This window comes from Bubalus bubalis, chromosome X, assembly GCF_019923935.1.
Source record: "Bubalus bubalis isolate 160015118507 breed Murrah chromosome X, NDDB_SH_1, whole genome shotgun sequence".
In the NCBI taxonomy this organism is placed as follows: domain Eukaryota; kingdom Metazoa; phylum Chordata; class Mammalia; order Artiodactyla; family Bovidae; genus Bubalus; species Bubalus bubalis.
The window spans coordinates 61,722,370-61,737,899 of NC_059181.1; the positions used below are offsets into that span (position 1 = coordinate 61,722,370).

The 15,530-nt window shown below is 42.0% G+C and overlaps 1 protein-coding gene across 3 annotated transcripts in view; it reads left to right on the plus strand.

Moving 5' to 3' along the window:
- Positions 1-4,018: 4,018 nt before the first annotated feature.
- EDA (ectodysplasin A) overlaps positions 4,019-15,530 on the plus strand; it is a 480,070-nt gene continuing 468,558 nt past the window's right edge. The window contains exons 1-2 of one of the 3 annotated variants that reach the window (XM_044937294.2): positions 4,019-4,224; positions 4,965-5,150. The gene's annotated coding sequence lies outside the window, so the exon portion shown is untranslated. The remainder of the gene's footprint in view (positions 4,225-4,964; positions 5,151-15,530) is intronic. The other 2 variants (XM_044937291.2, XM_044937292.2) reach the window with 2 other exon arrangements.

Here is a 15,530-nt window from a genome sequence, read left to right on the forward strand (position 1 = left end):
TCTCCTGCCTTCAATCTTTCCTGGCATCAAGGCTTTTTCTACTGAGTCAGTTCTTTGCCTCAGGTGGCCAAAGTATTGGAGCTTCAGCATCAGTCCTTCCAGTGAATATTCAGGATTGATTTCTTTAGGATTGACTGGTTTGATCTCTTTGCTGTCAAAGAAACTCTCAAGTCTTCTCTAGCACCACCATTCGAAAGTATCAATTCTTCAGTGTTCAGCCTTCTTTATGGCCCAACTCACACATCCATACATGACTACTGGAAAAACCATAGCATTAACTATATGGACTTTTGTTGGCAAAGCAATGTCGCTGCTTTTTAATATGCTGTCTAGATTTGTCATGAGTTAAGCATGTTCCAGGAGTTGATGATGGGCAAGGAAGCCTGGAGTGCTGCAGTTCACAGGGTCACAAAGACTCAGACACAAATGAGCGACTGAGCTGAGCTTTGTCATAGCTTTTCTTCCAAGAAGCAAGCATCTTTTAATTTCATGGCTGTAGTCACCATCTGTGGTGATTTTGGAGCCCAAGGAAACAAAGCCTGTCACTGTTTCCATCGTTTCCCCGTGTATTTGCTGTGAAGTGATGGGACCAGAAGCCATGATCTTAGTTTTCTGAATGTTGAGTGTTAAGCCAGCTTTCTCATTCTCCTCTTTTACTTTCATCAAGAGGCTCTTTAGTTCCTCTTTGCTTTCTGCCATAAGGGTGGTGTCAGGTGCCATCTGTGTATCTGAGGTATTTGATATTTCTCCCTGAAATCTTTATTCCAGCTTGTGCTTCATCCAGTCCTGCATTTTGCATGATATACTCTGCATAGAAGTTAAATTAGCAGGGTGACAATATACAGCCTTGATATACTCCTTTCCAAATTTGGAACCTGCCCATTTTTCTATGTCTGGTTCTAACTGTTGCTTCTTGGCCTGCATATGGGTTTCTCAGGAGGCAGCTAAGGTGGTCTGGTATTCCCATCTCTTTAAGAATTTTCCATAGTTTGTTGTGATCTACACAGTCAAAGGCTTTAGTGTAGTCAATGAAACAGAAGTATGGTGTGTGAATTGTATCTTAATAAAACTGTTATTAAAAAATTTTAATATGGGCAGAGAAAGAAAGACTGTCAGAGAAAATGATAAGGGGGAAAACCCAGAGGTAGGGTAACCCAGAGCAAGCACTGGGACAGATACACAGAAAATAAGAGCAGATCAAGAGAGTTTTCTACAACAAGGGTTAAATGCCATGGACAAGCCATGTATGATCATGGCTGCCTTTCTTCTTTTCTTCCCTCTTTTTCCTTCCATCTGGATAAGTAGGCATCCCCACTCCTGATCCCTAGAAGGCAGGAGGTCTAGACCTTCTCATACTCAGGCCCTAGAACTTGTTCTTATGCAAAGGTATGGCAATGTATGAACAAAACAGAAGCTTGTTTACACAAAGGCAGGGACCACATAAGAGGAAAGGATAAGACTATTACCAATGAGAAATCTTAAGATAATCAGCCAGTCTCTTCCAGGCGACCAGTTTTTTCCCTAGAAGAAATATGAATTTTTTAAGTAGCTGGTACAAAGCTAAATGCCAGTGGGACATGGTACAATGAAGTAGAATGACACTTGAATACCCTTCACTTTGGCAAAGTCATCATCAAAAAGCACTGAGTAAGTCATTTCATATGCAAGACCCTACATAAAGTATTTTGACCAACTGGTTCTTTTGTCTTCAATACTTCCCTGAATGGAGCTTATAATCGAAATCCATGAAGGCCGTGTGTATACTGGACCATGAGTTCTACCCATGAGAAGATCACTGGTCATTTGTTTCTCTACATCCAGCATCCCACAGGAGACATGATACGATAGAGATGTTCAGTAAGGATTCCTTAACTGACCAACTGACTGACTGTCTAAATGAATGAAGCCAGTGGCCACACATTAACAAAAGAGCAACATGTGTAAAGGTTGGATGACAGGAGAAATTAAATTCCTATGGTAGAGGGCCATGGAAGTGAGGGAAGATACGGAAAGTTTCAGGTTTAGTTGAAGGGAGTCTAGTTTGCCTTGCCAGTTCAGACCAGGCAGAGAAAGTTCCTGAGTGGAGCTGACCTAATCTGAGGCAGTATGGAGTGATGACCTGTGGAAAAGCAGAAAGGCAAGCCCATCCCACAGGCATGCCAATCCAAACACTGCACCCAACACACACAACAGAACTGCAGACCCAGTTTGGCCTGAGAGCCATATTTGGTAACCTTTGGGAAGCCTTCTTAAGAGGAGGTGGCAGTCAGAGATGTTTGGGTGAAAGCAGACAGAAAACTTGTGTGCTATGGGGAGTCCATATTCCAAGCCCAAGTTGGGAAAGATTGCTCGGAGGAAAGGAACTTTGAGTTAGGGACACTGACAGGCCAGCCAAGGAAGAAAGAAGAGATTGGAGAAATGAGGTTAGCTGGAGCTGCCAGGAAGGAGACAAAGTCCCAGTAAGTGAACAATGGAGAAGTCACCCCAGGAGAACGAGATAGAATTTGGACTGGACGCATAACATTTTGGGGGCTTCCCAGGTGGCTCAGCAGTAAAGAATCCACCTGCAATGCAGAAGACGATGGTTTGATCCCTGGATCAGGAAGATCCCCTGGAGGAGTGCATGGCAACCCACTCCAGTATTTTTGCCTAGAAAATTCCATGGACAGAGGAGCCTGGTAGGCTACAGTCTGTAGGGTCACAGAGTCATATACAACTGAATCGACTGAACACAGCACACACACACAGCACTTTCAGCATAATATCACAAATATTTGCTGAGAGGCTTGTCTTACCACCAGACTGAGCACAGGACCCTCATCTGATTGTTCTGAGCATGTGCCCCAATAACTGACAATGCTTGCAGACTGAATGAATGGTTGGAGAAGAAGTACATTTAATGTGGTAGACAGTTTAGGAAACCATCCAAAAGAAGAAATAGCTCTGTGTAGAGATGTTTATTGCAGCATCATCTGTAGTGGTGAAAAACTGGAAATACTTCAGTAAATGATGGTGCATCCACTCAATGGAATATTATGTGTCCATTAAAATGATAATTATAAAGACACTGTAGCAACACAGCAAATGATTATGATATAATCCTAAGTGACATAAGCAGAATGTGAAATTGCATCTATGCCATGACTGTATGTAAGAATGATGTATGCATAGGCCCAAGCCCTGGAGAGGGGAGCATAAAAATGAAAATAGATGACTCATGGGGTGGCAGGATGATCGGTGAATTATTTTTCTTTTCTTTTGATTTGTGTTGATGTCATTTATGACTTTACAAAGAAAAAATAAAGTTGATAGATGGCAGGCAACCTGAATCATGACCTTGAAAACTGGACAGAAGGGCTGGTGCCAGAGATGGGAATCCCCACAAAATGATGTTGCCACAGTTAAAGAAGGTTGAGGCTGCAGCTGAGGCTGCTGGCATAGAAAGGAAGAAGTGAGTTAGGGAGATATATGCAAATCTATGACCTTGGCAGGTTGTATCTGCACTGAAATGAAGACAGTAGGGAATTTGAAATAAGACCAAAGTTCTGCTCCTTACTAACTGTGTGATCTTTTGGGCACATTTATGAACCCCTCTAAGCCTCAGTTTGATCATCTGTAAAATGGAGCTAGAAATCATTAATTCACAGGGTTGTTTTGAGGATTAAGTGGAACAGAATGCATACAAAAGCCATTTGTAAATGACAAAGCCTATACAGCTATAAACAGTTATAGTTACCATTCTCATAATCATTATAGTTATTATGTCTCCCAATTTGGCTTGAAATTTCATCTATAAGAGATTTATTTCAATAACAAGCACATACTTCTGTAATAATTTGAAGGAGGAGCTACCAGTCATTCAAGAGTCAGTAGAGTCTAGTTCAGTGGTTTTCAACTCGCTGCTATTAGAATCACATGGGGTGATTTTATTAATTGATGCCCAGGCCCCAGCCCTAAGTAATTAAGGCAGACTCTCTTGAGGTGGAACACAGGCAGAGGTATTTATTAAAGCTCCCAGTCTGGGACTTCTGTGGTGGTCTCCTGGTTAGAACTCCATGCTTCCACTGCACGGGGCACGGGTTTGATCCCTGGTTGGAGAACTATGATCCTGCATACTGTGCAGTGCAGCCAAAAAGAAAAGCGGGGGCTCCCAATCTGCAGCTGGGATAAAGACCCACTGGTAAATGGGCCCTGAAGCTGGGCAGCCACAACTTCAAATTCCAGGTTAAATTTTGTCTCCCCACACAGACATAGAGAACAGATATGTGGTTGCCAAGGGGGGAGGTCTTTAAGGGGGAGGGATAAAGTGGGAGTTTAGGGTTAGCAGATGCAAACTGGTATACATAGAATGGATAAAAAACAAAAGTCCTACTATATAGCACAGGGAACTATATTCAATATCCTGTGATAAATCATAATGAAAAGAATATAAAAAGAATGTATATATAACTGAATCCTTTTGCTGTGCAGCAGAAATCATAACATTGTAAATTAACTATACTTCAATTTAAAAAATTATGTCTCCACTTGGTGTGTGATCTCTCTAAGCCTCACTTCACATATTTTGAAATAGAACTAGCAATGGTACCTACTTCATAGGGTAGTGCTGAGGAATTAAAGAAATTAATACATATGAACAACTTTAGTATATTGCCTGTCCCACGGTAAGTGTTATGTGGTGTTCGCTAGTTTTGTTGTTATTTGTAGGCTCTGCTTCAATCTCACCCTCAGGGACCAGTCTTGACCTTAGCAGAGGGAAGAGAAGGTACAGCATGGAGTCTGCTTTATCACCAGTTTTGTTCTGACTTTCTAACTCCAAGCCCCCAGTGACTGGTATTCTTGCTCAGATGTTCTAATACCTTAAGCTTGAATCCCTGACACATGACTTTTATAGCTGACCCTCTTTAATGAAAATTGGCTTCCCCTGGAGATCTCATATGTCCATTTATCTCTTCAACTTCTAGGCCTACCGTGTGCTATGGACAAGTCTTGGTTGGTGTTTGAATAAGCCTGTTACTTAGGCCAGATTCCACCTTCCCACTTTCACCTAAGCCTTGGTCCCAACCAACCCAAATATTGCTTCTGAAGCATTCCTGAAAAGAAAACCCATGAGATTTGTACACTCTGTCTTTCTGGAACAAAGTACAGAGGTAAGTCACCCCAGATTTCTTTTCTAATGGGGAGATGAGAAGGTAGTAGAAAGAGGCTGGGCATCTCTCTTGAGTGTGTACAATCTACAATGGTGACAGGCATCTGCAATATCTAAAAATGTCTGAACATTTTGGTACTTTGTATAAGTTTCCTATGGCTACTGTAACAAATTACCACAAACTTAGTGGCTTAAAATAACACATTTAACTTTTTACAGTTCTGTGGGTCAGAAGTCCAAAATCAACCTCCCTGGGCTATCAAGTTGTCAGTAGGGCCACGCTCCCTTTGGAGAATCTAGGGGGAGAATCCAGTCCTTTTCTCGCTCAGTTTCTGGAATGCCTCTGCCAGCATTCCTTGGATTGTAGCTGCATCACTCCAATCTCTGCTTCCTTGGTCATATTGCTTTGTCAATGTTCTCTCTGACTTCCTCTTATAAGGACACATTTAGGGTCCACCCAGACAACTCAGGATAATCTCCGCACCTCAAAATCCTTATATTAATCACAGCTGCAATGTCCTTTCCCACCACATAAGGTAGCATTCACAGGTTCAGGGGATTTCAACGTGGATATCTTTTAGGGGCCATTTTTCAGCCTACCACACACTCTCAGGTGTTTTCTCCTTTAATTCCCCTCAAGCCCTCCCTCTGCTGGTTCCCTCCTGCCTGAGAAATGAGACCTGTTCAAGCTTCGCAGATTTTGTTTCTCTCTTTTCTGTTTGTGTTTATGGTCTGTTTGCTGTCTGTTATTCATTTGAATGGCCATTGCAGAGCCCTGAGCACTCAGTGGCCTGGGAATTTTAGTATTCCTATGAGATATTCCCTTCTTCGGTATGGATCTGGGCCTCACTGGAGCAGGCCTTCAAGGGGCTGACTAGTTTGTTTCTCTGGAGAGATTGGATAATTGCTGGTCTGGATCTCCCTGCTCTTGCCTGAGTCCCCTGCCCTACCTTTTAGATTCAGCCCCTTCCTGTTAGTGCCTATTTCCTAGATGTAGCCCAGTAGCTCACTCTGTGCCATGATATAATATTATCGATATTATATCAATAAAAGTAGGGGAGAGAGAAAAGTGTGATTCTAACACAGCTTTCTGAATGTGATACTAGAAATCCTAAGGTGTTAAGACCCCACTGAGAAGGGCCCCTGACACAGATAGGAGTTGTGTGCAAGGGGCCAGGAACCCTGAACTGCCTCTAACAGAATGGCTATCTCACTTGCCCTAAATCTCCCTGCCCTAAGATGCTCTAGGGTGTACTTGAGTATGGCAGGTATGGCAGTTCCTGCACTTGAAGTGGAGTTCTAGCTTTCTCATTGATGGCTACATGGCTCTGCCAGGTTACTCTTACTCTTCTGAACCTCAGTTTCTTCTTGTGCTAAAATTAAGAAGGAATTTATGTTAATAATAGAACTCATATTAATAACAGTTATATTAAGAACTCATCAGAATGGTAATAACCCATATAATCATAATATCATCATAACTCATATCATTATAGCTATATTAACTAGTTGTTGTGAGGATTTGGTGAATAGGGTATGTGAAGGGCTTTATAAAATATAAAGCACCATAACCTGTTCTAGTGGTTATTCTTAGCTCACCACTCACTCAGTCTTTTCCTTCCTTGCCTGCTCTCCAGCTTCTTGCAGGCTATTTCATGCTAATCTTCTGTTTTAGCTAATTCCATCCTGCTTCTTTCATTGTTTCCTGACTCATTCCTTGGTCTACACACACCAGGGAACAATTTGTTTCTCACCTATTGTTCTGCTTCCAATTAATCTCTTGCCAGTCATACATTAACATTTACAAACAAGCCCATTTATAGAGAAGCACTGCTTCAATGGGGGTTATTTATCAACCTTCCAAATTTCTGTCCAGTCTAGAGGAGATTTCTCTACTGGGTTCCAACCACTCATGTGGTCAACCAATATTTACTGAGCACTTTCTCTGGAATGGGCTTCCCTGGTGGCTCAGATGGTAAAGCGTCTGCCTACAATGCGAGACACCCGGGTTCGATCCCTGGGTCAGGAAGATCTCTGGAGAAGGAAATGGCAACCCACTCCAGTACTCTTGCCTGGAAAATCCCATGGATGCATGGAGAAGCGTGGTAGGCTACAGTCCATGGGGTCGCAAAGAGTCGGACACTACTGAGAGACTTCACTTTCACTTTACTCTGGAATAGGTACTGTGTTAAGCACTAGGTGTATAAGTGAAAATAAGACAGTCCTGTTCTCTGGCCTCAAGGGAGCTCACAGGCTGGTGGAGGGGCTCAGACAAGCAAACAAGTGATCCAAGTTTAGTGTGAAGTTACCATTAAAACAAAGAAAGCACAAAATTTTGGAGGAGAGGATGAAGGGGCAGCAGACTCAGTGGCTAGGTGTCGTCCAGAGAGCCTCCCAGTTTGGGACTAGTAGATCCAAATTATTATATATAGGATGGATAAACAACAAGGTCCTACTGTGTAGCACAGGGAACTATATCCAATATCGTATGATAAACCATCATGGAAAAAAACATGAAAAAGAATATATATGTATAACTGAACCGCTCTTCTGTACACCAGGAACCAACACAATATTGTGAGTCGACTACACCTCAATAAAAAAGAGAGGCCTTCCAGAGGGAATGATACTCCAGAGGGGGTGATATCGAAGATGAGGCCTAAAGGATAAGTAGAAATTCAGTGAGGCGGAGAAGGAATTTTCCAAGCAGAGGAAATGGTATCCATTCTAGATGAACTGAAAGAACTTTAGTGTGGCAGGGGCGTACAGTGTGAGGAGGGGACTGATGGGTGGTGAGCATGGAGGAGGAAGCAGGAGAAAGAGGTGGCAGCCTGATTACATTGGTCCATTTTCAAAGGCACGTTTTGACTTTCAGTCAGTTCAGTCACTCAGTCGTGTCCAACTCTTTGCAACCCCACGGACTGCACTGCAACAGGCCTCCCTGTCGATCACCACCTCTCAGAGCCTACTCAAACTCAGGTCCATTGTGCCAGTGATGCCATCCAACCATCTCATCCTGTCGTCTCCTTCTCCTCCCGCCTTCAATCTTTCCCAGCATCAGGGTCTTTTCAAATGAGTCAGCTCTTCGCATCAGGTGGCCAAAGTATTGGAGTTTCAGTTTCAGCATCAGTCCTTCCAATGAATATTCAGGACCAATTTCTTTTAGGATGGACTGGTTGGATCTCCTTGCAGTTCAAAGGACTCTCAAGAGTCTTTCTCCAACACCACAGTTCAAAAGCATCAATTCTTCAGTGCTCAGCTTTCTTTATGGTTCAAGTCTCACACCAATACATGACTACTGGAAAAACAATAGCTTTGACTAGATGGACCTTTGTTGGTAAAGTGATGTCTCTGCTTTTTAATATGCTGTCTAGGTTGGTCATAGCTTTTCTTCCAAGGAGCAAGTGTCTTTTAATTTCATGGCTGCAGTCACCATCTGCAGTGATTTTGGAGCCCAAAAAACTAAAATCTGTCACTGTTTCCATTGTTTCCCCATCTATTTGCCATGAAGTGATAGGACTGGATGCCATGATCTTAGTTTTCTGAATATTGAGTGTTGAGCCAACTTTTTCAGTCTCCTCTTTCTCTTTCATCAAGAGGGTCTTTAGTTATTCTTCGCTTTCTGCCATAAGGGTGGTGTCATCTGCATATCTGAGGTTATTGATATTTCTCCCAGCAATCTTGATTCCAGCTTGTGCTTCATCCAGCCTGGCATTTTGCATGATATACTCTGCATAGAAGTTAAATAAGCAGGGTGACAATATACAGCCTTGACATACTCCTTTTCCTATTTGGAACCAGTCTGTTGTTCCATATCCAGTTCTAACTGTTGCTTCCTGACCTTCATACAGGTTTCTCAAGAGGCAGGTCAGGTGGTCTGGTATTCCCATCTCTTGAAGAACTTTTCCACAGTTTGTTGTGATCCACACAGTCAAAGGCTTTGGCATAGTCGATAAAGCAAAAATAGATGTTTTTCTGGAACTCGCCTGCTTTTTCCATGATCCAGCAGATGTTGGCAATTTGATCTCTGGCTCCTCTGCCTTCTCTAAATCCAGCTTGAACATCTGGAAGTTCACGGTTCATGTGCTGTTGAAGCCTGGCTTGGAGAATTTTCAGCATTAATTTGCTAGCATGTGAGATGAGTGCAATTGCTTGGTAGTTTGAACATTCTTGGCATTGCCTTTCTTTGGGATTGGAATGAAAGCTGACCTTTTCCAGTCCTGGGGCCACTGCTGAGTTTTCCCAATTTGCTGGCATATTGAATGCAGCACTTTCACAGCATCATCTTTTAGGATTTTAAATAGCTCAACTGGAATTCCATCACCTCCACTAGCTTTGTTTGTAGTGATGATTCCTAAGGCCCACTTGACTTCACATTCCAGGATGTCTGGCTCTAGGTGAATGATCACACCACTGTGGTTATCTGAGTCATGAAGATCTTTTTTTTTGTATAGTTCTGTGTATTCTTGCCACCTCTTCTTAGTATCTTCTGCTTCAACTGACAAAGAATTAATCTAAAAAATATACAAGCAACTCCTGCAGCTCAATTCCAGAAAAATAAATGACCCAATCAAAAACTGGGCCAAAGAACTAAACAGACACATCTCCAAAGAAGACATACAGATGGCTAACAAACACATGAAAAGATGCTCAACATCACTCATTATCAGAGAAATGCAAATCAAAACCACAATGAGGTACCATTTCATGCCAGTCAGAATGGCTGCGATCCAAAAGTCTACAAGCAATAAATGCTGGAGAAGGTGTGGAGAAAAGGGAACCCTGTTATACTGTTGGTGGGAATGCAAACTAGTACAGCCACTCTGGAGAACCGTGTGGAGATACCTTAAAAAACTGGAAATAGAACTGCCTTATGACCCAGCAATCCCACTGCTGGGCATACACACCGAGGAAACCAGAATTGAAAGAGACACGTGTACCCCAATGTTCATCGCAGCACTGTTTATAATAGCCAGGACATGGAAGCAACCTAGATGTCCATCAGCAGATGAATGGATAAGAAAGCTGTGGAATATTACTCAGCCATTAAAAAGAATACATTTGAATCAGTTCTAATGAGGTGGATGAAACTGGAGTCTATTACACAGAGTGAAGTAAGCCAGAAAGAAAAACACCAATACAGTATACTAACACATATATATGGAATTTAGAAAGATGGTAACGATAACCATGTATGTGAGACAGAAAAAGAGACACAGATGTATAGAACAGTCTTTTGGACTCTGTGGAAGAGGGAGACGGGGGGATGTTTTGGGAGAATGGCATTGAAACATGTATATTATCATATGTGAAATGAATCACCAGTCCAGGTTTGATGCATGATACAGAGTGCTCGGGGCTGGTGCACTGGGATGACCCAGAGGGATGGGATGGGGAGGAAGGTGGGAGGGAGGTTCAGGATGGGGAACACATGTACACCCGTGGCAGATTCATGTCAATGTATGGCAAAACCAATACAATATTGTAAGGTAATTAGCCTCCAGTTAAAATAAATATATTTATATTTTAAAAATTAAAAAAAAATTAAAATAAAAAAATTGTCTGCTTATGTTAGGTCCATACCATTTCTGTCCTTTATTGTGCCCATCTTTGCATAAAATGTTCCCTTGATATCTCTAATTTTCTTGAAGAGATCTCTAGTCTTTCCCATTCTCTTGTTTTCCTCTATTTCTTTGCTGTGATCTCTGAGGAAGGCTTTCTTATCTTTCCTTGTTATTCTTTGGAACTCTGCATTTAAATAGGTATATCTTTCCTTTTTTCCTTTGCCTTTAGTTTCTTTTCTTTTCTCAGCTATTTGTAAGCCTCATCCGACAACCATTTTGCCTTTTTGACTCTACTTCCAGGCAAATAGGAAACAATTGAAGAGTTTTCAAGAGTGATGCATCATATCTACATTTACAAAGTCCTTCTCACAGTTTTATAGGGAACAGATTGGAAGAAAGCAAGAAATGGATGCAAGGGGACCAGCTGAGAGTCCCATACAGGGATCCAGATGAGAGCGTGGGGTGACCCAGATAGGGTGATAGCAGTAGGGATGGAGCAAGTTAGAGCAATGCCAGAGAGATGTGGATGGGGTGACTGATGGGATTTACTTGGTGATTGATCAGATGTGGGGGCCAAAGAAGAGGAAAGAGTCAGAGTTTCCAGATTTCTAGTCACCTAGATAGACAGCAATGCCACGTGCTGGGATAGAGAGCACTGGAGGGGGGGCAGGTGCAGGGTGGAAGAAAATAGTTCATTGAGTTTGATGCATGTTAATTTCAAAGTGTTTGCAAAACATCCAAACAGATTTGTGGATGTGCAGAATAAAGGATCAGATGAGAGAGAGATGTGGCATCAACTGACCAGGGCTGCCCCCTGGAGCCATGTGAGTGAATAGAATGGCCCATGGAGAGCGCCTGGAGGGAAATGAGAGGAGATGAGGACATGGCACTGAGGTACCGCAGTCTTGAAGGAATAAGGCAAGGAATAGGAGCCCACTCTCTACCTCATGGTAAACACATAATAAACATTGCCAAAGGAATGAAAGTAGACTGAGAAGAATTGTCTAGAGATAAATAACTCTCTTTGGGATGGAGAAAGAGACACACGGCTTCAGAAAGGAGGTTAAGCTTGAGTTAAATCATGAAGGATGACTAGGAATTCACCAAAAAGACAGGGGAGGGAAATTTCATTTCAAGAGGAGTAAACAGCATGTTCAGAAGTTCAAAAATAGGAAAACTCGGTCTTTGTACCTAGATTCCTCGATTCCATTTATGTATTTTCCCCTTATGATCTGGCTGTGTATCCTTATTAAACCTTAATATCCTTAATAAATTCTGATAATAAATCTTAACCATGAGTATGAAAAAGCAAAAGTGATGGTATATTCCAGGAAGATTTTCTGATTTACTGTATAAGTGTCTTACTTTCCTTACTTTCCTTGTGGATCTGTATTCATGGCTCTCTCCGTAACTGAGGGAGCCTAGATTCAGGTGGTAAATACATTTCATGCTGCACTCCAAATGAATGATGTGTTAAGGAGTCAGAGGATGCAAGTGAACTCAGTGGTAGAATGCTATGATTAATTAGCAATGTCTGCCATGGATGACAGAAAGAGGAGTTGTCTCCTCCCTTACGTCTGTCATGCTGGCCTAGACTTTTCCCTTATGCTTTCCCCTCTCCCTCACCATCTAAACCGTTCAGGGCTGAGGATAGGGTCTCATGAATCATGAATTGACAGCTAGTTGTGAATTGGCAACTCTCCACTCTTAAAGGACATGGTCTTCATGAAAGAATGAATATTTGCTGAGAACTTATTTACTGATCAGTCACGACAGTACGTACTATATGCCAGAACTAAAACTAGCCCCTGGTGGTGGTTTAGTCGCTGAGTCGTGTCCGACTCTTGCGACCTCATGGACTGTAGCCCACCAGGCTCCTCTGTCCATGGGATTTTCCAGGCAAGAATACCGGAGTGGATTGCCTTTTCCTTCTCCAGGGGATCTTCCCAACCCAGGAATCGAACCCAAGTCTCCTGCATTGCAGGCAGATTCTTTACCGACTGAGCTGTGAGGGAAGTCCAAACTAGCCCCTAGGGGTTCCTTATAGGATACATGATTGTTCACTCAGCCACAGACTTCATTGTGTTGAACCAATGGAATAAATCCTAGGTTCAGGGCTCCATGCTGAAAGAAAGCATGGCTCCTTTATTCTCAGAGCAAGGGCAACGTCCATATTTAACTCTAAGGCACTAGCATGCAGTAAGGGTTTGTTTATTGTGAACCAGTTCATTTTTTACCTTAGCTTATGCTGTGTTTACTGGCCCAGTGAGCACAGAAAAAAAGAGCTGCCTGCTCTTACAAAAACTTGTAAATCATACAAGCATATTCAGCACATTGTAGCATACTCTTTTTCACACGACAACTGCTCAAAGCTTGTTTTGTGTCTGTCTCTTATTTACACTGTACCTCTCCTCTTTCTCTTCTCCCAAAACAACCTCTGTATGGGTTCTAATGCTCACTGCAGGACTGTTCTGAGTATTGTGTGGTAGAGGGGAGTGGATGATGAAGAGAGCACCTGAACCCTTAGAGAAGGCTCCAGGGCCAGTTCTGGAGAATAAAGGATGCAACCATTCCTCTCCAGCAAATTGGCTAAGAAATAGGTAATTGTTGTGGGCGGAACAGCAGAATTGAAAGTGTGAATCCTTTCAAGGCCTGTGAAATTTGAAGCAGCAGAGTGAGGATTTTAGCAGCTGATAGTTGGAAATGGGGAGGCAGAGGTGAGAGAGTTTGGGGGCTGAGATATCCAGAGGGCCTCATGACTAAGCAACAGGCAGGGTGCAAGGTGGTGGTAAAGGAAAACCAGGAGAAGCTGCTGGCTGATGGTCACATCAGCCCATCAGTGCATCCCAGTTCCCTGGATGTTGAAAGTCGCTCAGTCGTGTCCGACTCTTTGTGACCCCATGGACTATACAGTCCATGGAATTCTCTAGGCCAGAATACTGGAGTGGGTAGCCTTTCCCTTCTCCAGGGAATCTTCCCAACCCAGGGATCGAACCCAGGTCTCCCGTATTGCAGGCAAATTCTTTACCAGCTGACCCACAAGGGAAGCCCAAGAGTACTGGAGTGGGTAGCCTATCCCTTCTCCAGGGGATCTTCCCAACCCAGGAATTAAACTGGGGTCTCCTGCATTGCAAGTGGATTCTTTATCAACTGAGCTATGAGGGAATGTAAAGAGAGACATTATTCATTGGAGCGTGCCGTGCATGGGAAAGGTGTTGGAGCAGGGAAAAATTTATTTAGCAGGCCTAAAGAGTAAATCTATCTCAAGAAAAAGGGTTTGGGCTCTCTGTAAATAATACTTTTATTTGCATATTTTTTATTGAAGTATGGTTGATTTACAATGCGTTAATTTTGGGTGTACAGCAAAGTGATTCAGTTATATATATATTCTTTTTAAATTTATTTTTAATTGAAGGATAATTGCTTTATAATATTGTGTTGGCTTCTGCCGTACATCAACAAGAATCAGCCATAGGTATATATAAGTTCTCTACCTCTTGAATCTTCCTCCTACCCGCTACTGTATCCCACCCCTCTAGTTTATCACAGAGCACCCAGCTGAGCTCCCTACATCATACAACGAATTCCCACTGGCTATCCATTTTACATATGGCAATGCACAGGTTTCCATGCTACTCTCTCGATTTATCCCATCCTCTCCTCCCCTACTGTGTCTCCGAGTCCATTCTCTATGTCTGCATTTCCATTGCTGCCCTGCAAATAGGTTCATCAGTATCATTTTTCTAGATTCCATATTATATTCTTTTTCAGATTCCTTTCCATTATAATTTATTATAAGATATTGAATATATTTCCCTGTGCTATACAGTAGGTCCTTGTTTATTTATTTTATATATAGTAGTGTGTATATGTTAATCCCAAACTCCTAATTTACCCTTCCCCCTATTTCCCCTTTGGTAACCATAAATTTGTTTCCAAAGTCTGTGATTCTGTTTGTAAATAAGTTCAATTGTATCATTTTTTTAGAGTCTACATATAAGTGATATCACATGATATTTGTCTTTGTCTGACTTACTTCACTTAGTATGATAATCTCCAGATCCATTCACATTGCTGCAAATGGCATAGTTTCATTTCTGTAAAGAAAACTTTTCACTGCTTTTACTGGGTTTGCGAAATTCAAAACCTGTGGTATAGAAACCTGACTCTGCTGTTACTATTTTCTATAATTATTTTCTGTTTTCTCTTAGGATTTAGTAAAATTCCTTCAGAGAATGGAAGCTACACTAAGGAAAAACAGAGAATGGGGCTTTTTCCATTGTGGGCCTGCTTTTTAAAGGGAGAGTGGAAACCCCCCAGAAGGTTAAGCATCATGCATTCATTTATTCACTCATTCATTGAATAGTCAAGTACTTACACGTGCTAGGCACTGTACTAGGTGCTAAGGATTCAAAGAGGAGTAAGACCTATCAAGGAACTTAGATTCTAATAGATGAGACATTCCTATAAACAAGTAAGTACGTTGCATGATTTTAAATGGTGCAGAGATAAATATGATCAGGGTAGAGAATGGTGTAATGGTTAAGGTAAGTAGGGCTACTTCCTGTAACATATAAAGCACTAAATATAAGGGACAAATGTGTGTGTTAAGAATAGTTAAGAATAAACTATTTCTAACTCATGTTCAGGTTTATTGAGGGTCACCTTGGGAAGGGAGGCTCTACTCTACAAAATCATTTAGAGATCCAGGCCTGTTCCATCCTCTACTAAAGACTGTTAAGCATCACCTATCTGGCATATGGGGGGAGAGAGCCAAATTGGAGAAAATATACCTTTTCATAACCGTTTTGTGGCAG